The following is a 26,976-nucleotide window of genomic DNA, read 5'->3' on the forward strand; positions in this document are numbered from 1 at the left end:
GTAGCAATATTCATGCTTGTATTTAAAAGAAGTACTATTTTCTAAAACAGTATTTCAATTATAGTCAAGGAATGTCAGTAAGGAAAATAAACAAATGTTATAAGATTGGCATAAATGCAAAACCATAACAATAACCCAGGCTTCTCAAACAATCTATTAAAATACATTAGAGACAAAAAATGGGAAAGGTAACAATTGAAAGACAAGATCAAACTGTAATTGCATTTTGACATAGAAAAATATTAGAAAACCTGAATTCAGTCTATCATTATCATTTTGACATAGAAAAATATTAGAAAACCTGAATTCAGTCTATCATTCTGTACCATCTACCATTTGTAGTTAGGAAAATTTTAGTTAATGCTTTTGTTATCAGAACATACATCACCATCTTTGTAAAAGAAGTTTTTGGGCAAATTGTGTTAATAGGACAACTTTGTCAATGTTATAGTAAATAAAGTGTCTTAAAATTATTTTATAATTTTTTTCTGCACCAAAACAATGCAGAAGCTTGAAAGCCTAACAAGAAGTCAAAATTTTCATCTGTAATTTTGTGAAATTCTGTTGATATCAGGAAAAACAAATATCTCTTTATTTAAAAGTTGTATTATACCCTTCTTCTGACATACTGTAGTCGTAATGTGCTTTCCAGTCCACGATACCAGAGTCATTATATACATTCTAGCTAGAAGAGCGTAAACCAACTGTGATCATACAGGGGAAGACTTGAGAGGTATTGTGGTGGTGTGTTCACTCCACACTGGCTGTTAGGACATAGCTGAGAAAAATCAGGTGTTTAAGCAATCCCCTGACCGAGGGAGGGAGCCCAGCTGGGCAGGAATAATCAGGGCTGGATTTATAAAGCAGGAAATTTGAAGCATGGGGGTTTCTGGGAAAGTCTGCAGTCACTGCCTGGGAGAAGGGAGGAATGTTTGGAAGTTGCAGAGACAGGTAGCCTGCAGTTACTCTCAGGGAGCTGGGTGGCTGGCAAACCTGGGCGGGGATGCCAGAGGGGTAAGGAAAGGACTCAGGAAAGGCAGTAAGGTCTATAAGGCACAGACCTTGGCTGCTGACTAGAGGTCCCTGAGTCATAACCCGAGTAGAGGGTGGGTCTGCTGGTGACTGTGGACATGGCACTATAGGGCAGTGAGTGGGAAGACTGCCCAAGTCTGAAGAAGTGGCAATGAGGCAGTGAATGGGAAGACTGCTGAAGACTGCTGAAGAAATCCTCTGGTACTCCAGAAGGGGAAAACATGTATAGTGACCTGACAAGAGGGCTGAGCCACAAAGCGGCAGTAGCAGCTTGTGGAGCAAGAGAAGGGCTGTAGATAGAGAGAGGTAGAGAAACAGTGTATATTGTGGGAAGGGGTGTTTACTTTATGAAGCTAATTTCCAGAATGGCCAGGAGGAGGTGCCATCTGGTGGTGAGTAGAGCACCCCATCACAATTGGTGGAGAACACAGATGTGACTGTTACCCAGGGCCAGCTCCAGCTTTTCTGCTGCTCCAAGCAGGGTGCCCCGTGCCCCCTCCCCCCACCAAAAATGGTGATCAGCAGCATTTTGGCTGCAGCTCAATCACGCAGCTTCATTCCTCTGCAGCAATTGGGCGGCAGGTCCTTCATTCCCTCTCTTCCTCTTCGGCAGCACTTCAGTGGCAGCTCAAAGAGGCAGAGAGGGACTGAGGGACATGCCGCTGAAGACCAGGAGATGCTGCCCCGATACCGGACGGAGTGCCGCCCCTTTGTATTGGCCACCTCAAGCACCTGCTTCCTTCGCTGGTGCCTGGAGCCGGCCCTGCTGTTACTCCTTACAAAAATGGGTGTGACAGACTGTACAGGACAAGTATCAAAAGGGGAGGGGTTATAAAGTGTTAAACCTTGATGAAGGGGCTGAGCCAGAGAAGGACCCCTTAGGGAAACTGAAAATGGAGAGGCAGATGATGCAGGATTTTTCTCTCAGCAGGGGGAGGGATAGTTCAGTGGTTTGAGCATTGGCCTGCTAAACCCAGGGTTGTGAATTCAATCCTTGAGGGGGCCACTTAGGGATGTAGGGCAAAAATCAGTACTTGGTCCTGCTAGTGAAGGCAGGGGGCTGGACTCAATGACCTTTTGAGGTCCTTTCCAGTTCTTGCAGATAGGTATATCTCCTATTATTATTATTTATTATTATTATCCCCCATCAGGGTGGATACCAGAGTTGCCCCTGCTACAGAGGTGAGCTGAGAAGCAAAAGAGGTAGGTCCATGCTCTGGGGGGACCAATGCTGGAGAATCAGCAGAGACTGTAGGAAGCCCAAGTTTACCTACAGGACTATTTGGTGAGGGTAGCTGAACAACAGCAATGTTTTTATAGAATCCTATAAGAGGGAAGTAGGGAACATCAAAGGGGCCAGGAATGGAAAAGGTACTTCAGGATTAGGAAGTCAGATGCCCAACCCAGCAGGTGTTATGGCTGTGGGTGCAGGGGACACCCACAGAGACAGAGAGACAAAGAGTCTTACCAGGAAGGACTAAGGCAAGGCCCTGGAGACCCCCAACAAATAAACAATTGAGTGGGAGGAGAGCCTGCTTTCAGTGTGTGTGTGTTATATAAAGTGACATTGCCCACAGAGAGAAAAGACAGAGGGAAAAGGGATAAGAAGCTCATACTTTTCTCTGCTGTATCTAAGTGGCAGGTAAAAGTAAAAAGTGAGGTGAAAATGGGGGGGGGGGTGGAAGGATCCTTTTCTGTTATGGAGGATTTTCAGTCAGTAAGGTAAGAAAATATAAAATGGAAGCCATGTTATATAAAGGAACCGTCTCTTACTCTTTTATGGTGAGTCAAGAATTCATAGGGACAAATGAGGCCTTTGGACACTTAGAGGTGAAGATTCTATACAATAAATGAAATTTGCATAAACTGAAAATTTCTGCTGGATTGTGAAGCTTACAATAAGATTTATATTGCCTGCAAACTATGGAAAGGGTAAATGTAATTAAAATGAATGTGCTTTTTAGGTTAATATTAATGTTTCAAAATTGACTCCTATTTGTTGCTAATATCTGTCCTGCATAAATGCAATTTTTATTTATTTATTTTTTTTTTTTACAATAACCTTGAAACTGGAAAAAGGTGGAGGGGAAGGAATGAAGGTTTCATTCTTCGCTACTTTTTTTCCCTAATTGTTAGAGGCCTAGAAATCTCTGACTGGCAGTGGCTAGGTAATAGAGTAAAAATCTATCTAATTTATCTGTCTGAGTCAGTGGTTCCCAAACTGCTGTATACGGTCCACAAAGCAATTGCTGGTGGCCTGTGGAGAATTGGCTCATTAAATGGTGCTGACTGTTCTCTCTGTTTTCAGCTGAAGTGCTTTCAGAGGCCACAGAAACATTAGATATTTCCCCAATACTACTTTTCCATTAAAGCAATTTCAGTAGTTGTTACACATATGTTGTGCGAATGGAAAGGGAGGTGGCTCACAAGTTATTTTGCCCTTTAATGGGAAAACATGAGAAACCCCAATCTAAATGTTAATACTGTGGCCCCAGAACTTAATATAACTGCAGTCAGCCATTTTGTGCGTCCGCACTGCTAGCTAAAAAACAAATATGACAGCTAGAAATAATCATTAGGGTTCTGAGAGGCAAGTCCAAATAACTGTATAATTGCAGTTTTGCTAATCAAAATAATATATATATATATAATATATACACACACAATTAAAACAAGTTTAAACAGCCAACCTTGGTTTTAAGTGCCCCTGACATACAAGTTTTATTACTGTTATAACTAAAAATGCTTTAATAAAAATAATAAATAATTTGCTAAAATAAAATAAAAATGATAACCCAACTAGGGGTTACTATTATAACTCACTAAAAGTCACTATAAGTTATGTGCTTTGTTTAAATTAGCTATAAATATTAATCAAAAAAATATTTTGGAGCAGCCCAAGGAAGCTTTTCTTCGGGCAAGGAGCTGACACCTAAACTCTCAATCAGCTGGACAGAAGAAGGATCCCCAGAAGCCTGGCTTGTGATCACTCAAAACCATCTCAGACTTTGTGTATGTATAAAATACTCTAAACCTATTGCATATATGTGTGTGCTTAAAACCAGGTAACAAAATAGTTTTAATACATGCACTTTGGTTTGTATCAATCACTTATCAGATGGAGAAGCTGTGTCCCCACTGATTTGTTTCTGACTGCCTTAAAAAAAACACAAACAAAAACAAACAAAAAAAAGCACAATGAAGACCCTGGGTAGCAATACCATTTCTATCAGCAGGATATCTGAGTGTCTGACAGTGGTATCAGACTACTTGATGGTAGGTGGAAGCATATTTTCTATTCAGGGATATGAATCAAACTGTTCCCTTTTTGTGTAGACACAACTGTAAAGTGTTTCAGGAGGAAGTGACCACCAATGGCAATAAAGCTGGAACTGCTGTCTCCTTCTCCCCACCCTCCTCCATCCCCTGTCTCAGGGCAGGTCTACACTAGGGGTGGTGGTCGAACTAGGGTACGCAAGTTCAGCTACGTGAATAGCGTAGCTGAACTCGAAGTACCCTAGTTCGAACTACTTACCCATCCAGACGCCGCGGGATCAAAGTCCGCGGCTCCAAGGTCGACTCCGCCACCGCCGTTTGCAGTGGTGGAGTACCGGAGTCGACCGGAGCGCGCGGGGTCGACTCCGAGAAGTCGAACTCACCGCGTCAACCTGGCAGGTAAGTGTAGACTAGCCCTCAGACCCACAGCTTTTGAACTATTTAACTCATTTGCAGAAAAGTGGGGAGAGTGGGACATAGCTTTGCTTTACATACAGTGAGTTTTAACTATCCTGTGTTGACTATTGATTCTTATCTACTTTGGCCTTCACCTTAGGAAACTGAGTATTGTGAAGTAGGGTATCAAGATCCCCCAAGAGCCTAGTTCTTGTTATGTTCCTATGCTCCTGTGCTACTGATCTAGCCCAGTCTAAATACCATGAAAACACCATTTAAGGGGGAGATTTTCATAGAAATAAGATCCACAACTCTGATTCACTTTCAGTGGGAGTTGGATACCTACCTCTCCTCTGTGATTTGAAAACTCTCCCCCTATATGAATATCAAGTATAATGAAAATAGAGTAAAAAATGTTTTTTTCTTAAATGAGAAAGTACTCTCTACTGTAACTTTAAAGCCAAACCCTTGAGAAGTTACAATGTGACAGTTTAGGAAATTACTTCTGCTGTATGAGGCACCCTCTTTATTCTGTAAAACTGTAAGGTTAGGGAAGTTCAGCCAGCCAAGCAATCCAATTGACTGATCAACTCTGAGTGCTTTAAAATAAAGCAAACAGCCCTCTTTTCAGGGAAGGGTAGAAGAAGAGTAAAATAATTAGTGCAGGAGATGTGAATCTTATCTGTAGTTCACAGTGTTCTACATGCTCAGAAATGAAGTGAATATAAATTTCAACATTTTACTCAAATAAGCTCAACTTTTAACACTATTGGGTATAAGTTCATATCAGATACTAACTATTCAGCTACATTATTGCTGGTCCTGCATGATTTTACAGGAGGGCAGATCACTCTTTGCCACTGAACAATTGACAAAATAGGGAACTAATTTTACAATCCGACTTAATTAAGAAGAGCAGACTTTAGCACACAGTTTATTCAGCTTTCCAGAACCTCGTATTCAGCTTGAATAATTAGAAACTACCCATTATATGCAGCCATGGTTCATACCCCTGGTAGAGGGAAAGCATTTATTGATAGACACCCTTGCATATTACACATAATGCCCTAGTACTGGAGCACTTTCCAATATATATGCACATAAAGTATATTGATAAGTATTTTTGTCATTAAAATATCAATAACCATTCACACATGGTGGTCAGGCTTTATTGTTTCTTTTCCCAAAAGCAACATAACTAGTATGTAAGGAGCCGCTTCACTGCCATATAAAAGACATCAAAAGTCTGCCAGAATGAATCCATCCACTGAGCCCTCCCAAACTCTGGCTGTGTTAAGCCATCTGAGGGAGTAAGTTCCACAAGCCAGGACCCCATTGCTGAAAATGAGATTTAGTTTCTTAACAAAAGCAACCAAAACACTCACTGCAAGGACAGATTCATAATGCAGCCAATGCTGCCTCATATCCTAGTTTGTCCTGCCTCTTTATATAAAGATCAACCACGTATTTACATTTGTCATGTCACCTTTATCTCCAAGTCACGATGAAACAGGAAAACTGATTTATACAAAGAAATACCCTGAATGTTCAGAGGCCTGATTGCATGTGAAGCTGCTTCAATGATGTACTCTCAAGCACTTAAAATTTGCTGGGGTGCCTCTCCTGTCAGCTACTGAGACAAAATCCTCTAGAATCTAGTGGATGAAGAAGGATATTGAACTGAATTATAAATTGTTTGCAAGGAATTGATGATAGGCTGAGTAACTTTTTATTTTTCCACTTGAGGCCGCCTCCAAGATTTTTACATGCAGCCCTCAAAGGCTATACAATAAAAACTTCTTATGTGGTATATAAACTTGTTCCCATAAGCAAGATAACTTTACAAGTCCATTTCATTAAATGCTTGTGTAAGAACTGTTAACTGTGGCTCATTATCTCACCACTCCTAGGCCAAGCTAGCCCTTGTAAATCCCAAATTGGGCAGCACTGTTCTATATTAACCTTGTATGAGAATTCTAAAATTCTTACGAAGAATGTTGGCTTTGCATCCCTTTTGCCTGTTATACCTTTACCCAGACATTCATTATAGCCAAGCCAATTAATGCAAAGTTTTTGGTATTTGTAAACATGTGGGAGCTCATCTAAGAAGATACCAACCAGCACCTTCTCCCTCCTGCTGAAGTCAATGGGAGTTCAGGACACTGAACACCTCTCAAAGATCACTCAGCACATTACAGGATTGGGCCCAGGGATGAAATATTATAGGCACTTCTCCTGTAATCATACACAATAGTTGTTTTCAATTTGCTGAACATCATGATCTGTATTTGTATTGGCCATCGTAGTTCCAGTAGACAAGGTCAGTTTAGTAATTGATAAATTGACCTTGACTTGGAAAAAAAACTAAATTGTGTTCTCTGATGTCAAACAACAATATGTGTGTAAAGAATATGGCTTTGAATAAATACCACCTATGGGTGAGAATTTGCCCTGGTTTCCTCTTTCAATTAAAATATTTTTGTTCTAAAGAGTTCCCTTTTAACAGAGTGTTTGTGGTGGTAGTGATAATAAAAGAGCTACAGAGATTAAAGGGTTTAGCTTTAAAACCTTAAAAAGCTTATTTGCCCAGATATGAACATACATTCTTAGTCCCATTGTGAAATGTGATGTGTGATAGTAATAAAAGGGCAAAATTCTTGACATTAGAGCTTGAAGCATGTCAGAAATATGCTAATTTATTATCATATGTCAAATTAAAGTATCTTTTCAATAAAAATGAAATCAACATAGTGTACTAAATGCACTGAAACAGTGTTAAACATTAAAGTACTCTTGCCAAATTTAGTAATCAATATTCACATTAATTTCCTAATTCTAAAATACACAAAACAGGGTGAAGAGATGAAACATATTCTCATAGATAGCAGCATTATTAAATCTTAGAATGTGTGACAAACGGCCTGTGGGCCGTTGGTTTATGAGAAACCTTGAGGGAAAAATACCTCTGACAATATGGATTAGCTGCTTTATGTCACAGAAATTCATAACTTAGTTTGTTGTTTTATTCTCCTTCTCCCCCATCTCACTCCCCAGATACCTGGGAACTCATTTTTTAAGATATATATCACATACTTTTTTCTTTACTGTCTCTCATTGCCCTTTATAAAACATTCATCTACCTTATTCTAACATATAAATCCTCATTTACAAGTCATGAGACATTTTAATATGTTAACTGGCAATAAGACTGGGATGTCGTCTTCTGGGTTGACACATTTTTTTATACTCTTTGTAGCTAAACAATATTTCAGAAGGAATGATTGTTGGTAAAAGTGTTTATGTTGTGAAATGGTCTTTAGACTAGGTATGACCTCAGGATGGAGTAGGAGAAAACAGAATCTTTTGATATACAGTACCGTTATAACCTAAGCAAAAGCACTATATGTATATATATGCCATTCATGACATTCTAGGGAACTTATTCCAGACATTAGAGCTGTAATTGGCAATGCAGAGTTTAAACTATCATTAACTCATTGGTAACACTAGTGCTTATTGAAAATTAAGCTGAGTGTTTGTTATCAGTAATGGAGGAATAATGTTTTACATATAGCAGGTCATTTTAGTAGCTAAAGATATTGAAAAATATCTTGGGGAAACCATTTAGGTCACTTAAACAATAATGAACAAATGCTAGACTCCTAAATAAGCTCTGGTGAACAAAAGAGTTTTCCTGTTGCATATTTTCTCCAGGAATATGCTTCTGTGGTAGGCCTAACCTTTTAGGTGTTTAATAGTTTTATATAGATGTCTCAAATATCTATGCCTCATCCCAATAGTCTGGTGATTTTACTGTAAATATCATGGCAATAAAATGATGAATTTTTGTCTCAGTAGGATGATGACTTAGATTACTTGATTATCACTTAGGAAATGCCATGTGCAAAAAGCCTAGTTATGAGAAATAATATTTTCAAAAAAATCCTCAATGTGTATAAAGTTACCTTCATTTAAAAGTTGATACTTCAAGGTGTAAGTATGAGACAAATATTTAGGTATTGTACAAATCCAGATGTAAATATATACATTAGATACCTGATCATGACCCTACATATATGTACATTTTCTTTAATCCCCTAAGATCCTAAATTTCCCTACAAATACATATGAATCGCTTTGCTCACCAACTGGTGAAATACAAATGTTTAATACAGAATACGGACATACCATGCAATAGTTTAGGACAACAATTGAAAAATGCCATAGGCATGGAGAATGTAATTACTGGAATTGGATGATTAATGGAGAAAAATATTTTTGACTATTTGAAAAATCTTACAAAATATTCAGTGAATATATTCACAAATTATTCAATCATCTCTAAAGGTTGAGAGAAAAATTATTTTTAAAAGATCACAACCGTTTGTCAAATCCCTCATCTGTAGGAGATGGGGACTTTATTTGACAAACAGTTGTGATCTTTTATCAAAATGCTAAATCCAGAGCGGACTAGGACAATACAAAAGTTTATACCCTACCATACCGTGGAATCCACAGCCCTGAGTTAAGTTGCAATGCCTCCTATACTAAGCATGGGGAGATTTAGGAGCATAAAAAGGGAATTAATTAAAACCAACAGCCCACTGAGTGAGGAGCCACCCAAGCTAGCCAGCAGGAAATGCTAAGGAGATGTTTAAGGCCTCAGCTCTGTCCCTCAAAGTATTTGAATCTGGGTGTCTCACATCCTGGGAGAGGGCTCCAATCACTGACTTATAGAGCACAAGGGGATCACCTCCCAACCGCTGACTATGTTTTGTGGGTCCGTTTTGGTAGGTAGCCTCTGAGAAGACCTACCATATCAGGCTGTGTAAGCAAGATGGGCAGGGGCAATCCTAGTGAGGATCCCTCCAGGACTTAGGTGCTGAGCTGCTTGGATGTGTCAGACCTTAAGGGATTGTGCATATGCACACCACAGAAATTGATGTACCTAGAGGACTTTATTGCTGGAAACCTAGGTGTCTAGGGAATTTCAGCAACTACAAGGTTAGATGGTGGTTGAGTGGGGATTTTCAGAATCTAAATTTTGAACTGAGGCACCTAAAGTGGAAGTTAGGTACCTAAAGCCCTTGGTGGAACTAGCCCAAAGTAGAGTTTGGCCAGCACACCATGATTAGAACTTCTAATTTTGTGATAGTGTCATAGGATTTGTAATTGATCAAGTTGTTGAGGAGAAAGGTATATACTTGTGTCTGAGTGACTCAGGTTTATTAATTCAAAACTTTATTTGAACCAAAAGCATACCTTGTGATTACATTTACTACTCAAGTAAGAAATGACAGATATACAGAAAAATATAGTTAATTATCTTTTCCTGGAGCATAGGTGGGTTACATTGAATTTCTCCTACAAATGCCACCTAAACCTTACAATCTCTGTTATATTATACAGACCCCAGCAGAACCTCACTTGTTATACCTTTCCAGCAGAACTGGGAACCATTAATAACTACTCTCTTGAGTACGGTTATCCAGCCAGTTATACACCCACCTTAAAGTAGCATCTTTTGTGTGTATTTCTAAAACATTTTAATAAAACATTTTTGGACTTTGTGTTTTGTTTATAGTGAAAGTTACTGTCCCATGGATTAAAAAATGACCTCTGTCATAGGGCAGCTGGTCCCTCTGAATAGACCAGGCCCAGTACCCCTGTGTCATGGCAGGTGGGCCCAAACGAGCTCAGTAAAGGGGCCTGAGCTACAACTAGGGCTATGAAGGCAAGTCAAAGGAAGGGGAGAAGTGATTGGGGCAGGATTTGCCTGAGAAAAGGAGCTATGAAGGAGTGAAGCTAACACCAGTGGCAGGGGCGGCTCTAGACATTTCGCCACCCCAAGCACGGCGGCATGCTGCAGGGGGCGCTCTACCAGTCGCCGGTCCCGCGGCTCCGGTAGACCTCCCGCAGGCGTGCCTGTGGATGCTCCACCGAAGCTGCGGGACCAGCGGACCCTCCGCAGGCACGCCTGTGGGAGGTCCACCGAAGCCGCCTGCCGCCCTCCCAGCGACCGGCAGAGTGCCCCCCGCGGCATGCCGTCCCAAGGACGCGCTTGGCGTGCTGGGGCCTGGAGCCGCCCCTGACCAGTGGTGGGGCCTTGGAGCAAAGGGCTTTGTGCCCAGAAGGTCACCCTGGAACTGCTGTTCTGGAGCACAACAGAGCTGCTGAAAAGGGTGAGTTAAGGAACTGTTTGTGTTTGTTTTGCTTTTATTTGGATAATAAACATATTTAAAGGAGAGTGGGTGGGGCAATGTATGTTTCAAAGCTGGGAAGAAGCTCTGCCCTGTGACAACCTCCACGGGACAATAATGCCTTAAATCTATGGCTGTGCTCCTACTGCTGTGTATTCTGCAGCTGATTACCATTTCAACTCAGTGTTTTTCACTATAAATCTCATCAAAGTTTGATTTAACTGCATGGGTGGAATTTGGGTGGGGGCATGGAGGGGTACAGTACCCCCAAACTTTAAGCCACAGGCAGCCTGAGGGTGCAATGTAATCAGTTCTGCAGAGGATACAGGAGACTTCTCCCAGCTTGGGCCCCTGAGGCAGGGAGTCAGAATTTTGTTTATAAACAGAGTGATAAATGCTGTTAAGATGTTTCCTACAGTTAAATGATCTGTTCCAAGCTTGGTGAACTGCAAAAAGTAAGTAGCCTAAATGATAGAAAGTAATTGTCGATTTTTCTATAATTGTTGGATTCAAGAGGTGGTAACAAAGTTACTAATAACTGATTTTTTAGACAAAGGAAATGCAGTAGATCTAATGTACGTGGATGTCAGTAAGGCATTTGATACAGTTCCACATGAGAAATTATTAGCTAAATTGGAGAAGATGGGGATTAATATGAGAACTGAAAGGTGGATAAGGAACTGATTGAAGGGAAGACTACAGTGAGTCAAACTGAAAGATGAACTGTCAGGCTAGGGCAGGGATGGCCAACCTGTGGCTCACATGCAGCTCATTAGAAGTTAACATGTGGCTCCTTGTATAGGCACCGACTCTGGGGCTGGAGACACAGGCGCCAACTTTCCAATGTGCCAGGGGGTGCTCACTGCTCAACCCCTGGCTCAGCCACAGGCCCTGCCCCCACTCCACCTCTTCCCACCTCCTCCCCTGAGCCTGTCATGACCTCGCTCCCTCCCCCCCAGAGCCTCCTGCATGCCACCACGACAACAGCTGATCGGGAGGTGTGGGGAAGGAGGGAGAGGTGCTGATCGGCTGGTGGGTGGGAGGTACTGGGAGCAGGGTGGGAGAGCTGATGGAGGGGCTGCTGAAATATTACTGTGGCTCTTTGGCAATGTACATTGGTAAATTCTGGCTCCTTCTCAGGCTCAGGTTGGATACCCCTGGGCTAGACAGAGGTTACTAGTGGAGTTCCTCAGGGATCAGTCTTGAGAACAATCTTATTTAACATTTGTATTACTGACCTTGGCACAAAAAGTGGCAGTGTGCTAATAAAATTTGCAGATGACACAAAGTTGGGAGGTATTGCCAATATGGAGGAGCACCAGAATATCATACAAGAAAATGTGGATGACCTTTTAAACTGGAGTAATAGAAACAGGATGATATTTAATAGTGCAAAGTGCAAGGTCATGCTTTTAGGAACTAACAACAAGAATTTTTGCTATAAGCTGGGGACTAGTAAATTGGAAGTGACAGAAGAGGAGAAAGATCTGGGTGTATTGGTTGATCCCAGGATGACTATGAATGGTCAATGTGATGCAGCTGTGAAGAAGGCTCACATGGTCCTGGGATGCATCAGGCAGGGTATTTCCAGTAGAGATAGGGAGTGTTAGAACCATTACACAAGGCACTGGAGAGACCTCATTCAGAGTATTCTATGCAATTCTGGTCTCTCAAGTTTAAGAAAGATGAATTCAAACTGGAACATGTGCAGAGAAGGGATACTAGGATGATCCAAGGAATGGAACACCTACCTTACAAGAGGAGACTCAAAGAGCTTGTATTGTTTAGCCTAACCAAAAGAAGGCTGAAAGGAGATGTGATAAGTCTGTACAAATATATCAGAGGGATAAATACCGGGGAGGGGGAGAGAGGAGTTACCGTATATACTCGATCATAAGCTGGTTTGTTTATAAGCCAACCCCCCCCCCCCCCAGACCAGACCAGGCGGTGCGGCCGCAGCATGTTCCAGAGGGCTGGGCCGGGTGTCACAGCCGCAACGTGCTCCGGCAGTGTGGCCACAACCTGCTCTGGGGGGCAAGGCCAAGTAGCACAGCTGCAGCCTGCCAGCCCCGGAGCTGCAGTTGCTTTGGAGGCTGGGAGGAGAGCAACATGGCTAGAAGAGGAGAGACTCTGGTCCCACCTCTTCCCTTCTGGCTGTGCTGCCTCTCCTTGCTCTCTCTGTTGTGGGGAGGGGCTGTATCCCACCTCTCCATCTCTATACCCGTTCATAAGCTGACCCCCTTCTCTGGTGCTTCCCTTTTTTACTAAAAAAATTCAGCTTATGAACGAGTATATACGGTACTTAAGTTAAGCACTAATGTGGACCACAAAACAAATGATTATAAACTGGCCATCAACAAGTTTAGGCTTAAAATTAGGTGAAGGTTTCTAACCATCAGAGGAGTGAACAGCCTCCCAAGGGGAGCAGTGGGGGCAAAAAACGTAGCTGGCTTCAAGACTAAGCTGGATAAGTTTATGGGGGGGATGGTATGACAGGACTGCCTACAATGGTGTGTGGCCCATTGGCGACTGCCTGTAGTAAAAATCTTCAATGGCTAGAGGCGGGACACTAGATGGGGAGGGCTCTGAGTTACTACAGAGAATTCTTTCCCGGGTATCTGCCTGGTGGCTGTTGCCCACATGCTCAGGGTCTAACTGGTTGCCATATTAGTGGTTGGGAAGGAATTTTCCCATAGGTCAGGTTGACAGAGACCCTGGTAGTTTAAATGGTGAATTCTCTGTAACTTGAAGTCTTTAAAACATTATTTGAGACTTCAGTAACTCAGCCAGAAGTTAGGGGCCTATTACAGGAGTAAGTGAGTAAGATTCTGTTGCCTGTAACATGCAGGAGGTCAGACTATATGATCACAATGGTCCCTTTTGACTATAGAAAGAGTATCTGAGAGAGAATATACATTACAATTTTAAACCTAACCGGTGTCTCTTAAGTGACTTGCCACAAAATGTCAGAACATGTTAGTATTACAGCTGAGTGGGTCTAATATTTATTTAATGTTCTTTCTTTATATCGGAATTAGATACAGTGCTCCTGTCAGATCATTTCTAAATAATTATCTGCAAAAAAATAGAGTTTTCGGTTGCTACATAATTCCTGGAATCATGGTTAAAGTTTCCCCGCTCCTGAAAAATCTGAAATGATGCCTCTGTGGACCAGTACAGAATTTGTCCGCTCCCAGGCATGGCCCTATTGTTTGACTGGAGCCACCCCTCCCCCCCAAATATAGAAGTAAAACTATGACTATGTTTAACTGTCATTAGAAATACAGACTATGCAAAATATATTCTGTATTTCTGAATGAGATTACAAAATTCTAATTTATACCACCTATGCTGTAGTGACAGACCTGTAAAAATAAATAAATTACAGAACCATATAGTAAATGCTTGGCCCTATTACAACTTCATCTGTAAAATGCACACTAATCTACTTCTAACATTCTAGTCAGATTTTAAAAAAAAGATATTTTTCTTCTGTCCTCTAAATAGCCAATTTTCTTTCAGGATTAGGCATTGTGCTGAGTCATTTTATGAACAATATTCACTCCTAGGCTACTGGAAAAGTTTGTTATCTTTTTAAGGGATTTGGGGGAGACTTGAGGGTATGCTTTCCTAGAACAATTTTTGTTATTTAAATAAATGAGTAAATTGCAATTAGCCATGAAGACTAGAAATGGATACTTGATAATCCTGGGGAGATGGGAATCCCTCTCTGCCAAAAGGCTACCGGTCATGAGAGGTCACAAGATATTGGACTATAAACTCACCGCATTATGACCTATGGACAACTATTTTAGATTAATTTTAGAGGTCACTGAAATGTATTAATTATCACTTGTATTTCTCCTGAGCCTGTATAGGTGGATTTATTATAGTCTTGGAGCCAGGCTTTAAATGTTGAGTGATATGGGAAGGATTGATTATAGTATATTTTAAGTTTCAGAGTAGCAGCCGTGTTAGTCTGTATCCGCAAAAAGAACAGGAGTACTTGTGGCACCTTAGAGACTAACAAATTTATTTGAGCATAAGATTTCGTGGGCTACAGCCCACTTCATTGGATGCATGCAGTGGAAAATATAGTAGGAAGATATATATATATATATATATACACACAGAAAACATGAAACAATGGGTGTTACCATACACACTCTAACGAGAGTGATCAGCTATTACCAGCAGGAGAGAAAAAAACTTTTTGTAGTGGTAATCAAAATGGTCCATTTGCAGCAAAACTATTTCCTTATGTTTATTTCCCCCCACCCCCCACACACACTGTTCCTCACAACTTCTTGTCAACTGCTGCAAACTGCAAATGGGCCATTTTGGAAGGACTATTAGTTGTCAATAAAACTTTCTAATTTTGCCATGATTTCTGTTCATACTTTATCCACAAACATATTTCATTTCAAATAATAAACAGTTATATCAATTATCCAATGAGCACATCATACAAATATATCAGTCTATGGGTTAGTTGTTATCACACTGATTTTGTGTACAACTATTTGTTCTTGCAGTGTGTGATTGGTTACCTAAGTCACATGGTATTGCTTTTGCTCCATGATTGATCTTCCCCTCTGGTTTATGACCGTTTCAAAGATATTTTCAAATGTACATGTGAACACTTGCAAATTCATTCACAGAAGTGTTGGCGAATCTTTCACCTTCCATGATCATTTCTGTGAAGAAAAAAATTGTTTGGCGAGATGTTCAGAGAAAATATATGAAAAAGGTTGTGAATGCACAGCTTTTAGTCAAAGGAATGTATATGAATATATTGATGCAGACACAACAGTGACATGAGGACAGACACATGGATGGATTTTAAGTGGTAGATTGCAACACCCATAGTCCCTCATACCAGGCATGTAACTGGTGTCAGGCTGGGGGTTACTGGGCTCCTCCTGTGTAACCTGTAACTCAGGGTACACACTCTTCAGCCTCCCTCCTTCCAGGACTCAGCTCGCTCTGAGTCCTGCCACCACCCTAAAAGGAAGACAGAGGGTACAGAAGGGCCCATGAGGTCCACAAAGCCTGACCTTGCAGATGCTGCTTCAACCCTGAGGCTAGAGTAGAAGCTGTGGAGCAGATCTGCATCTTCAGCACAGCCTGGCTACCTTCCCACCTCAGTTCCTCACTTCTAATGCCCAGCCTGTCACCTTAGCCTATGTACTAGAGACAAGATTTGGGGATAAGTACAGAAGGAAGAAAAGTATCATCTGTGGTTATTTTAAAATATCAAAAAATATTCTAAAAATCCAAAATATCTGTTTTTATATTTTTTCCACAACATAAGATTTAATCTAATCTATCAGAGAAAGGCATAGCAAGAACCAATGGCTCAATGTTAAAACAAGACAAATTCATATTAGAAATAAGATACAATTTTTAATAGTGAAAGTGATTAACCACTGGAACAAACTAACAAGGGAAGTGGTGGATTCTCCACCTCTGGAGGTCTTTAAATCAATCTGTGGATGCCTTTCTGGAAGAGAGATTGTAGCCAAATACAAGTTATTGGGCTTAATTTAGGAGTAACTGGATGAAAATGTGTGGCTTGTATTATGCAGGACCTAGATAAGATGATCATAATGGTCCCTTCTGGCCTTAAAATCTATCGATCTGTTGACTAGGTTTGACTATGGGGATGAGTAAAGGCGATAGGGCACAAACATTATGTGTACCTGCATAGGTATAAACCATAATCTCATTGTAGTCATGGCATGCAGGAGACTGGGATGTCTAGCAATAAGAGTGATGCTAGGTGGTGAGGCATGATGATGCAGGGGAAGAGCCATGGCCCATCTTCTTTATACACTGGCCAACAAATTAGAGCCAGTGAAGGGAAGGAGAGCACACATCACAATTCCTGGTCTGATGCACACTGTCACAACTCTCCCAGGAGCATAGTTGACCTGCTCTACAATTAAAAGGTTTGCTGTCATAGCTATGTCAGTTAAGAGTGTGGAAAAAAAATCACACCTCTAGCTAACATAATCATGCTGTCAAAAGACTTGGTGTAGTTTTTTGTTAAAGCTTATTTTGTCCGGGGAACTGGCATAAGCTAGACTGGCAAAAGAACCTGATATAAGCTGTTGCTCCACCAGGAGAGATTGCCAATATAGTTATACTGGAAAATCCTTTCTACTCTAGACAAGGCCTAAGTCTCCAAGAATGCCTGTAGTGACTGATGGAGTGCCTCAACCCCCTTTCCTTCCCTGTAAGATCTGGCTGCAAAAACTGAACTGAGGCCTGCACAAATACTTGTAGGTAAGCATTTAATAGCTCTGCTTGATTTAAATTATTTGTAAACTGTATAAAATATAATTATATTTAACCTGCATTTCAAAAAATATATCGATTAATTATGCCAATTGTATGCAAATGTATAAAATGACAGACTTTTAGAGAGGTTATGGTAAACAATTATTTCAACAGACAGAAATAATGGCTTGTAATATGGAAAATGGTGATTTGTCTGAGAAAGAAGATGGGCCTTCAAAATTCAGATTACTTTGTGACATGTTCTGCTACTCTTATCTTATTCTGTGCAATATGAAACATACCAGTAAATAGTAGTACAGAGTAATATTAAAGTGGGGTAATATTAAAATGGTTATATAGCAACCATAATAGTTGTAAAGTGCAGCGTAAGGTGTAGTGATTTGAGGAATCTGTACAACTCATGAATTCCAGTTGATGCTATGAAGTTGTTTTGATGAAATTGCTTTATTTTTGAATATATCTGTGTATGCAGAGTCTTTCACCAATGCTGACAAGGATTGTCATATCCCTCCCAGACAAGGTACAATGGAGGAGTCATTAGAACTTAAAGGCTGCTTATTCAGGTGGAAACAGCTGAGTTACAATAAGTTGGATGAGTCTGGGAGAAGTTACTTTCTTCCATGTGGCTACAGCAAAGGGAAAGTGGTGAGAATGGGAAACCCCCAAACACAGAACAAAGACACTAACATGTTAATTCTGGCCTTTAAAAACCACAGAGACTGGGTGAGTCAGAAGACTCTTAAAGCCACACCGGAAGTTTTTGGCAGGAGAGGGGAAGAGACAGGCATGCTTTCACAGCATGGGGGCCTGGGTTAGCTGCAGAATCAACCAAGGTCAGAGCTGGCTAACATGGAGAGACAGGGAGGCTCTACAGTTGAGAAGACCAGCTATGCACTGCCAGAGAAGGATCCTGGATGCTGCAGAGGACTCTGACTGCAGTTGAAAGAATCATTTGGTCTGCTGAGAAAACTCAGGAAGGGTAATGAATGTAGGGTTTGTTATTTTTGTGTAGATCTGTGTATTTACTGAGCGATTAAGTAAAGAACAATAGTGATTTAGAATCTTGTGTGAAGTGTGTGTGTTATACTTGTGTGCCACTGACCCCAGAGTGCCCACATAACTGGAGTTCGTGGAGAGGATGTATTTAAGTTATGGAGGAGTCTAGGGCTCAGTAGTGGTTCTAGGAATTGGACAGTTGGACCTTGAGGTCTCACCTCTCAGGAAAGAGTGCTAGACAGAGGCTCTGTACCCCAAGAGTATGCCTGTAGAAAATGAATGGGGTTCTATAAGGCCTGGAGAGACTGGAAGTTTATATGGCCAACATTTCAGCCTGTAGGAGGTCAGAGGAAGGCTCAGGGCCAGCTCTAGGCACCAGCGCAGCAAGCAAGTGCTTGAGGTGGCCTAAAGAAAGGGGGCAGCACGTCCTGCTCTTCGGCAGCAATTTGGTGGCGGGTCCCTCAGTCTCTCTTGGAGGCAGAGCTGCCGTGGCGGTAGAGATCCTGCCGAAGCACTGCCGATCTCGGCGCTTTTTTTTTCCTGCCACTTGGGGCGGCAAAAATGCTGGAGCCAGCCCTGGGAAGGCTACATGTAAATTTAAAACCAGTTTTGATGTATATTCAGGCTGCCACACTCAAATTAAATAGAGAAAAATATATGCTATGACAAACCCAGTGACAGTTTTCTTAGGGCATGTGATTAATAAAGAAGGGAAGACTGATCCACAAAAAAAAAATCAAAGCTTTACTTGAAATGTAAATGTATTAGAACCAATGTTGTTTTTGATGTGCTACAGTCTTTGGAGCACAATTGCATCTAACCTGTCTTTAAAAGGTCAAGCTCTTTATGAACTGCCTTTGAAGTGATAATGGGATGACATAAACCAAATTGTTGGACTAATGACTGACAACTTACATAAAATGCCTTTCAGTCTTTTATAACTATCAATTTTGTAACCTCAGTAAGCCAATCAAAGGCATGCAGTTTGACTACAATCATACTTGTGGGTAGCTGAAGGCACTTAGCTTCATCTCTCTCAACACACCCAGTTTTGGGAACCAAAACATAGTCTCTCATGCCTCATTGTCATACCTGTGTTGAAATTGAAACCCTCGGAAAAAACTGTGCTTTTCCTTTATTAAATTTTGAAATGCAGTCAGGAGAGGGTTTCTTGTCAGGGCTCAGGTTAATATTTATTCCTTACTTGGAGTATATAGGATAGAATTGCATATTCGCTCTGAGGCAACATTAAGAGCACTAAAACAGTTTGATTATGGCATTCAGAGATATCTTTGGCATAATGGCCATTTCACTATTCTTCTTGAGGAAATGAAGGTTGTTCTTATAGTAAAAAGAATTACATCTAATAAGCAAGGTGGCAACAATAATTTACCAAGATAATCAAATAAAGGCGAATACACAAGGCGGACAATAGGCTGTGATAGATTATTTCAATATATGAGACATGCTGTGTTTATCTCAGAATATTAAAAAAAAAAGAAAAGAAAAGCTTGTGGGTTATTTTGAGACATTCTATTATTTACAGACAAAAACATGCATTGTAATAAATACTCTGCTTGTGCCACAAAGCAACAAGAGGCAGGAAAGTTTACTGTTTGAATGAAACTCCCTGTTGAACAAGTATAGGGCTTACTCCTTCAAATACTTATGAATTTCACTAACTTGAGTGCAATGAAGCCTCTCCTATGGGTAAAATATCACGTGCAGTATCAGACACGGAGTTATTGGGAAGATGCTGCAAGACTCTTTGACAAAAGCCATCAATAACCAGAGAGTTACTGAAATGACAGCTACAACAAGCCACAAAAATACTACTTTAAACAAAAGATGCCAGGCTTCAAAGAGGGGACTACATATGTATCCAAACTATTGGATAGCCCATATGCTTTTCAAAAGTGCCTAAGTCCCATTGAAAGTCATTGCAGCAGTTCTATTAGGGTAATTAGCTTTAGGGAACTTTCTTGTGTCTCACAAGAAAAGTGACATTGTGATGTGATGACTATGACAGATGTGGCACTTTCCAGCAATATCCTTGTAAAACCTTATTGAATTAAGTTTAAGTGGCTTTGAAGTCCATTGTATTAAAAATGCAAAGTTTATATAGTATTGTGGAATTGTACGAAACTTTTTATAGATGGAAACATGACCTGTGTAAACACTGGAAAGTGTTATGAGTGTCAAAGGGCTATGTGAAGCAATATGCCAGACAAGAATGAACTTAAAGGCCAGATAATATTAGGTGAGTTTCCCAGGAAATCTCCAGGGTTTGGGGGAGGAGGTGTATGCAAATGTGCCCCTTCTGAGTTCTTACCCCATCAACTTTTGAAGCTTTGCCCTGAGGAGAGGACCTTTCTTTGCTGATTACCTGTCCCAGGGTCCCATTGACACTCAGATTCAGGGAGTTCTTATTCTGAGCAAAAGGGATTATGAACTTTTAACCACAGAAAAACCCTGTGTGGGTTCTGAAGGACTGAATCCTACTAGAACAACTGCTGTAGATGGGGTGATCTCTTGTAAGCTTATTAGCATGTGTGCAGGTTCTTGTATTTTTTAGTGTGTCTTCTCTGTAATGCTCTAACTTTAAGAATAAATGTGCTCATGTAGAAAGGGCTGTGTGGTAACTTTTAACTGTGGGCACTTATGCTGTTTATAGCCTCAGAGGAGAAAGTATAGGTGTACTGCTAAGGCAGTCTGACTTGCTGGGGAATTCACAGTGTAGGCAGGGAGCTATGTGCAGCCTGGAAAAATCTGGTCAGGAAGGAGAGAGGAGTAAGTCTCTGCCCATGATAGGTGATGGCTGAGGAGCTGGGAGCCTAAAAATGGTTGCTCTTGCTGGATCACAGAGAAGGAAAACAAGTGCAGTTTCCCAGAACCGTGGCATATATCTATCACAGTGAAAAAGATAAGTGTGTCATTCTGTGTCACAACCATCTTATGCAATTTAGTGTCAAACTGGTGTCAAAACTACATCATATATCCCACACAGGACAGATTACAGTGACCTAGGCCTGGTTCTAAGTTAGGACAATAAAATAAAATAAAATAATACACTTTTATCCTATAATGTTGAGGAACTGGGGTCTTATACAAATAATAATTCTATCACTTGATTATCGAGAGATTACAAATGTCATATGCCACTCCACAGACATGGAGTTTGGGTATTTCAATGCCTTTCTTCAACTGATGGAATATATTCAGCTGGCGATGCATGTGGTCAAACGTCTGGTGATTAGCTCAATACAGGAATTTCTGAGTAAAATTATATGGCCCCTGTTATACAGGAGGTCAGATGAAATTATTAATATGGTCCTTCTGGCATTAAATCTATTAATTACATTCAAAATTGCAAGAAGCATCTATCTATGTTATAACTCAACCTACCAGCCTATGCCCATTTAATAAGGTACCATAAGAATTACTCTATAAAAACCTATAGCAATAAATAGGGAATGATCTATTTTCCCTATGGACTTTAGAACAATCCTACAGAATTCTATTGCATGGATACAAATCTCTACTGAACACTGTGGTGTAACTAACCCCCCCAAAATGATATCGCTAAAATTTTCTGTTAAATTCTGAAGGTTTTTTCATATGGTTTGTAGGGTCGCCAACTTTCTAATTACAGAAACTGAACACCCTTGCCCTGCCCCTTCTCTGAGGCCCACTCCCGCTCACTCCATTGCCCTCTCCCTTACTCACTTGCTCATTTTCACCGTGCTGGGGCAGGGGATAGGGGTGTGGGAGGGGATGAAGGCTCTAGCTGTGAGTGCAGGCTCTGGGGTAGGACCACAGATGAGGTGTTTAGGGTGCAGGAGGGGAGTCTGGGCTGGGGCTGAGGGGTTTGGAGTGTGGGAGAGGGCAGTGGGCTGTGGGGGCAGGCTCTGGGTTGGGCCGGGGATGAGGGATTTGGGGTGCAAGAGGGGAGTCTCGGCCGGGGGGTGGGGCCAAGGGGTTTGGAGTTTGGGAGAGGACTCCAGGCTGGGGTAAGGGTTGAGGAGTAGGAGGGAGTATGGGCTCTGGGCTGGGGGAGTGGGCTCTGCGATGGGTCCAGAAATTATGGGTTCAAGATGCGGAAGGTGGATCCGGGATGGGGTAGGGGGTTAGGGTGTGTGGGGAGGTGAGGGCTCTGGCTGGGGCTGCAGGCTCTGGGGTGGGGCTGGGGATGAGGGGAGCCAGAGGGACATGCTGTCAGCTTCCCAGGAGCTATGCAGAGCTGGGCACAGAGCCTGCCTGCTCTGCTGATGCTGTGACCGGCTGGACTTTAGTGGCCCGGTAAGCTATGCTGACCGTAGCCACCCTGGTCCCTTTTCACAATGAAGAAAGCTATTTAAAACCACAAATCACTGTGAACATTCTGAAGCACATTAAGTGCTTTGCTGAACTGGGGCCACAGTGGTTGATCTTGTATTGATTCTTTTTTGTAGCTTATGAATCAAAGTCGTACATATGCTACAGTTACCTAGGAATCACAATAAGTTGAATGCTGTTCATAATAAAAGACCATTTTGCGTGAAGTATTCAGTCTTGCAAAGAGCTGAGCATACTGGCCTAGTTCCATTAAGCATGTGACTAAGTAGTTCCAGTGCTTAGTAACACATGTGTTTTTGGTATCTTGCTGAATCAAGGCTTAGTGGACACATCCAAAGCCCATTCAGTGATGTACAAATTCCAAGGCCAGAAAGGATACTTGTGATCACTTAGCCTGACCTCTTGTATAACACAGGTCAGAGAACATCCCCAAAATAATTCCTAGAGCAGATCTTTTAGAAAAGCATCCAATCTTGATTTAAAAAAGAAACATCAATGACGGGGAATCCATAAAGACCCTTGGTAAATTGTTCCAATGGTTTTGATTAATTACTCACAATGTTACAAATTTATACCTTTTTTTTTGTTTGTGTGTGTGTTTTACAGTTGCCTTCATTTTTCCTCTAAGCTAGGTCAGTTTTTAACCAGTACAGCCTTCTTCCTCAATTGTGCCTTTTTTGCCATTAACATTTTTCTGATTAAATTCTTCCTCCAACTGATTTGGCTCATAATTGTTTTCACCTTTGTGAAACTGTTGCTATTAAAGCACCAGGTACATATATTACTGGTCTGGATTTCATTCTGTTTGCACATTTATACATGTGATCAAGTCACCTACCACCTAAGCTATCATTAACTTTTAATTTTGTGATCAGTTCCTATTTATCTGTGAAGATGAGGTCTAATATGGTGGTCTTAGAATCAGGACCTAATGGGATATATTATAGGGATATAAAGCAATATTTGTCTTGAGTTTGTGAATGTTTGCCCCTGTGCTTTTAAAACAATCCCTAATGAGACATGCATATGTTAAACCCTAGCTGCAACTAAATTCACAGCATATACACTTTTTTTGAAATCTGCACAAAAGCAGCTGCAAGTTATGAAATTTATCACATCATGTTAGCCTTAATCAGAGTAACACTTGAGTCTGTAATGAAACTAGTATGCTGAAAGAAACAGCTGGCTGTATTTTGTGTTATCATTCCTAGAAAACTGTATGCAAAATTGCTTGCTGATAATTCAAATTACTTATGAACAGACTTATTAAGTAGCATTTCTCTCTCCATTATAGCTTAATTGAAAGTTTTGGAGAGTGTTTTTATTATAGTGGGGATAGGTCCTCTGGCTGCCATAGAAATAGATTTTTATGTCTGAAATTACTCAAACTGATTTAAGATGTGATAAACTTTTCAGTTTATAGTCATTTAGTGTACACTGTGGTAAATTTTGACCTTGTCAGCTGAAGACAGTTGAATTATGATTCAGCTTGTGTGAAAAATGATGTCTACAATATTAGATTAATTTCCTGTAAACTTCACCACTTCGCTGTTCCAAACCTTGTAAATGTCATCTTTATCAATCATGATGCAATATTTTGATGTTGCTCCACAATAATTCTCATTTCATTTCCAGCTTTTCTAGAGAGGGGTTATTTCCCAATTTAAATTATCCCCTTTCAGTTTTTCATTTTATTAGTTTTCATCTAAAAATGCACCTTAGTCCTTTGAAAAGTTAATAAACTCAACTTAGTTTCTCTGTAAATTAGTTGACAATATTTTTTCTTTGAGAAACTGGATATTAATTTTCTTTCATATTTACAGAAAAAAATCAATATTATATTAATATTATGACAGCCACAGAATGAAGTTCAAAACTAAATCTAAAATTTTGTCCTTTAACTAGCTTATTTCCATCTTTACCTCATCCTGTTGCTTCATATCTTAATGCATGGAACTCAAGTAACAGTTAGGGGAAATAGAGTGAGTTATGGCTTAAAAGACAGCACACTAAAAATCTATTTTAAAAAGAGGGCCTAAATCTAGGATCTTGAATTCATACTTCAGTACCCCTTTGTGACTAAGTGAAAGTGTATACTGATGAGTCGTTCACCCTCTTGATGACTTAAATTGGCTCAGCCATTGAGAAATGCAGAAGAAATACTGTATCATTTAGAGTTCCTATTATAATAATCAGTGACACATGAATTTCTAATCTGTACTAATTTCCTTATGAAATTAAAAATCTTCTGAAATTATAGTTGTAGTGGGAAAACTTTGTTGCAGTTTAGATGAATTTTTATTACTCAGTAACTTCTGCGGTATTAATCAGATGCTGATTTCTCACCCCTTAATCCTCTTCCCCCGGTTAATGATTTTCTTTTATTTTTATGGGGGAACATCAGTCCACTTCTTATTTCTTTAGCTTCTTACATTTCAAAGTTCTGAGGGTAAAAGAGAATATTAACTGCTGCTTTTAAATAAAATTGGACTAACAGGCTGATCTTGAGGTATTGAGTAATAACTGGTTGAATCTTTTTTGTCAATTTTTCTTCAATGAAAAAAGCTTTCACACAATTTTCCTCAAAACTGTCCAGTCTTGACTTGAAAACCACACATCAAAAAAAAATTCTGTAAAAATTCTGTGGGTATGGTTTTTTTTTTTTTTTTAAAAAAAGCATATGGATTCCTTAAAACCAAAATTGTAATATTGAGAATGATTTTTGAAAACTGATTTTTTAAAATCAAAGATGCTTTACAAAAACTGAAATTCTGAGGATGCTTTTTTTGTTTTCATAGAATTTTTGGTAAATATTGAAACATTTGCTCTCTCTACCTCAAAAGTTAATTTGCAGTTTTTTTGACCAGCTCAATAGTCAGCACTCTTTCTCATTGATCATACTCATGCGCTAAGATTGTAGGCCAAACTCCACTTTCATTTATTTTGTTATAACCACACAGTAATATGCCTCAAATCAACTGAATTGGTGCACATCTTGGGAAATGTTTGGCTTATTGAGTCTATTATTGCTAATATAACGTCAATGATTTGTGCACTCTTCTTTTTCTCTGTGATGCTGATTACTTGAGACAACCTCCAGCTGTAAAAACACTGGGATCTAAAATGGCTTATTTATAAAAAAAAAAAAAATCTGATGGGTGAAATCCTTGTCCCACTGAAGTCAATGAGACACCCTAGCAGTAAGTGAAGCTAAAAATCTAGGCTGATCAGCACCAAAAGCAAAGACCCTATCACTGAAGCTATAGGAGTAATGCTATTATTTATAGATGATCAAAATTTTGGAATAAAAACTTTCATTGGAAAATGGACTCTTTTCAAAACTGAACTTTCACAAAACAGTTTTGGGTTTCAATCTTTTTTTTAATGGGAACATGATGGTAAAAATAGCCTGTTAATTATTCTTTGACCTGCTTTGTAACTTGTGTTGTGTTTTGTATGGTCTCTGAGGAACAGAGAGGTGGGGCCAGGTGGACTTCTGGATTGGGGCACTGAGCTAGGCAGTGGGCTAGGCAGATTGGGAGGCAGGCAGTAAACCAGATGGATCCCCTTTCTTCTGGTTTTCAGTGTTTGATTTGCCAATTTGAAGCTTGTGGGTTTGATTGATTTGCCAGTTTTGATTGGTTACCCTGTTGATATGGTAAGGTGTTTCCAAAATAAAAAATGTGCAATTATGAAAAATTCAGTTTAGAAATTGTAATTTTAAAAAATAAAATAATTACTGCTATTGAAGCAAAATGTAATTTTTGCAGAAAGCTTTGGAAAAAATGAGTTTTGAAATGTATGGAACAAAAATGTTTTCCAAATTTCCCATTTCTCACATTTTAACCCAGCTCTACTGTTGTCTGCTAAGTAGCAGGTTCTTATCTTCTATATGGGCAAGCCACTAGAGGGAAACATGGCTGCACAAACTTAGCAGGTGCAAGAGCATTGTAACAGTAAACATGAATATTTCTAAAGCAATTCCCTTCTGAGCTAAGATTTAATATGACTTCTCTATAGCCTTAGTAAATGTATGCAGCCAGTTCCCTGTAACTAGTGCAAACAGAATGCATCAGGGGAGTGTTAGAAAAATCTTACTGTGAATGCATAAATTCCATGGATATTTTTTGTGGGCATTCCATGAATGTCTGGAGTGCCTAGCAGAGTATTAAATATCATTAGTGGCACAATATTACTACAGTGATGCACATATGAATGTCATATTTGCCATTGTTACTGTTATTTTATTAAATGGAGTGAATTTAGTTTTTCTTTTTAAATCACACACTGTTAATTGTTTTAGGAATAATTGAGAAATGCTTTTGAAATAAAAATCTTTAACTACACTGAGCAACAAAACACAGCAGTACTACAAAAATTGTATGATTTCTTAAAAATACAGTAAAGCCTCTAGGGAAATGTTAAGGTTTTTTAACCA

The 26,976-nt window shown here is 40.1% G+C and overlaps 1 long non-coding RNA gene across 2 annotated transcripts in view; it reads left to right on the forward strand.

The window, feature by feature from the left end:
• The first annotated feature begins 893 nt into the window (after nt 1–893).
• Nucleotides 894–26,976, forward strand: part of LOC120407130 — a 44,622-nt gene continuing 18,539 nt past the window's right edge. Inside the window, exons 1-3 of one of the 2 annotated variants that reach the window (XR_005599807.1) lie at nt 894–951; nt 3,929–4,044; nt 17,076–17,192. This is a non-coding gene — a long non-coding RNA (uncharacterized LOC120407130). The remainder of the gene's footprint in view (nt 952–3,928; nt 4,045–17,075; nt 17,193–26,976) is intronic. The other variant, XR_005599808.1, reaches the window with a different exon arrangement.

Source organism: Mauremys reevesii, linkage group 5 (assembly GCF_016161935.1).
Source record: "Mauremys reevesii isolate NIE-2019 linkage group 5, ASM1616193v1, whole genome shotgun sequence".
In the NCBI taxonomy this organism is placed as follows: Eukaryota; Metazoa; Chordata; order Testudines; family Geoemydidae; genus Mauremys; species Mauremys reevesii.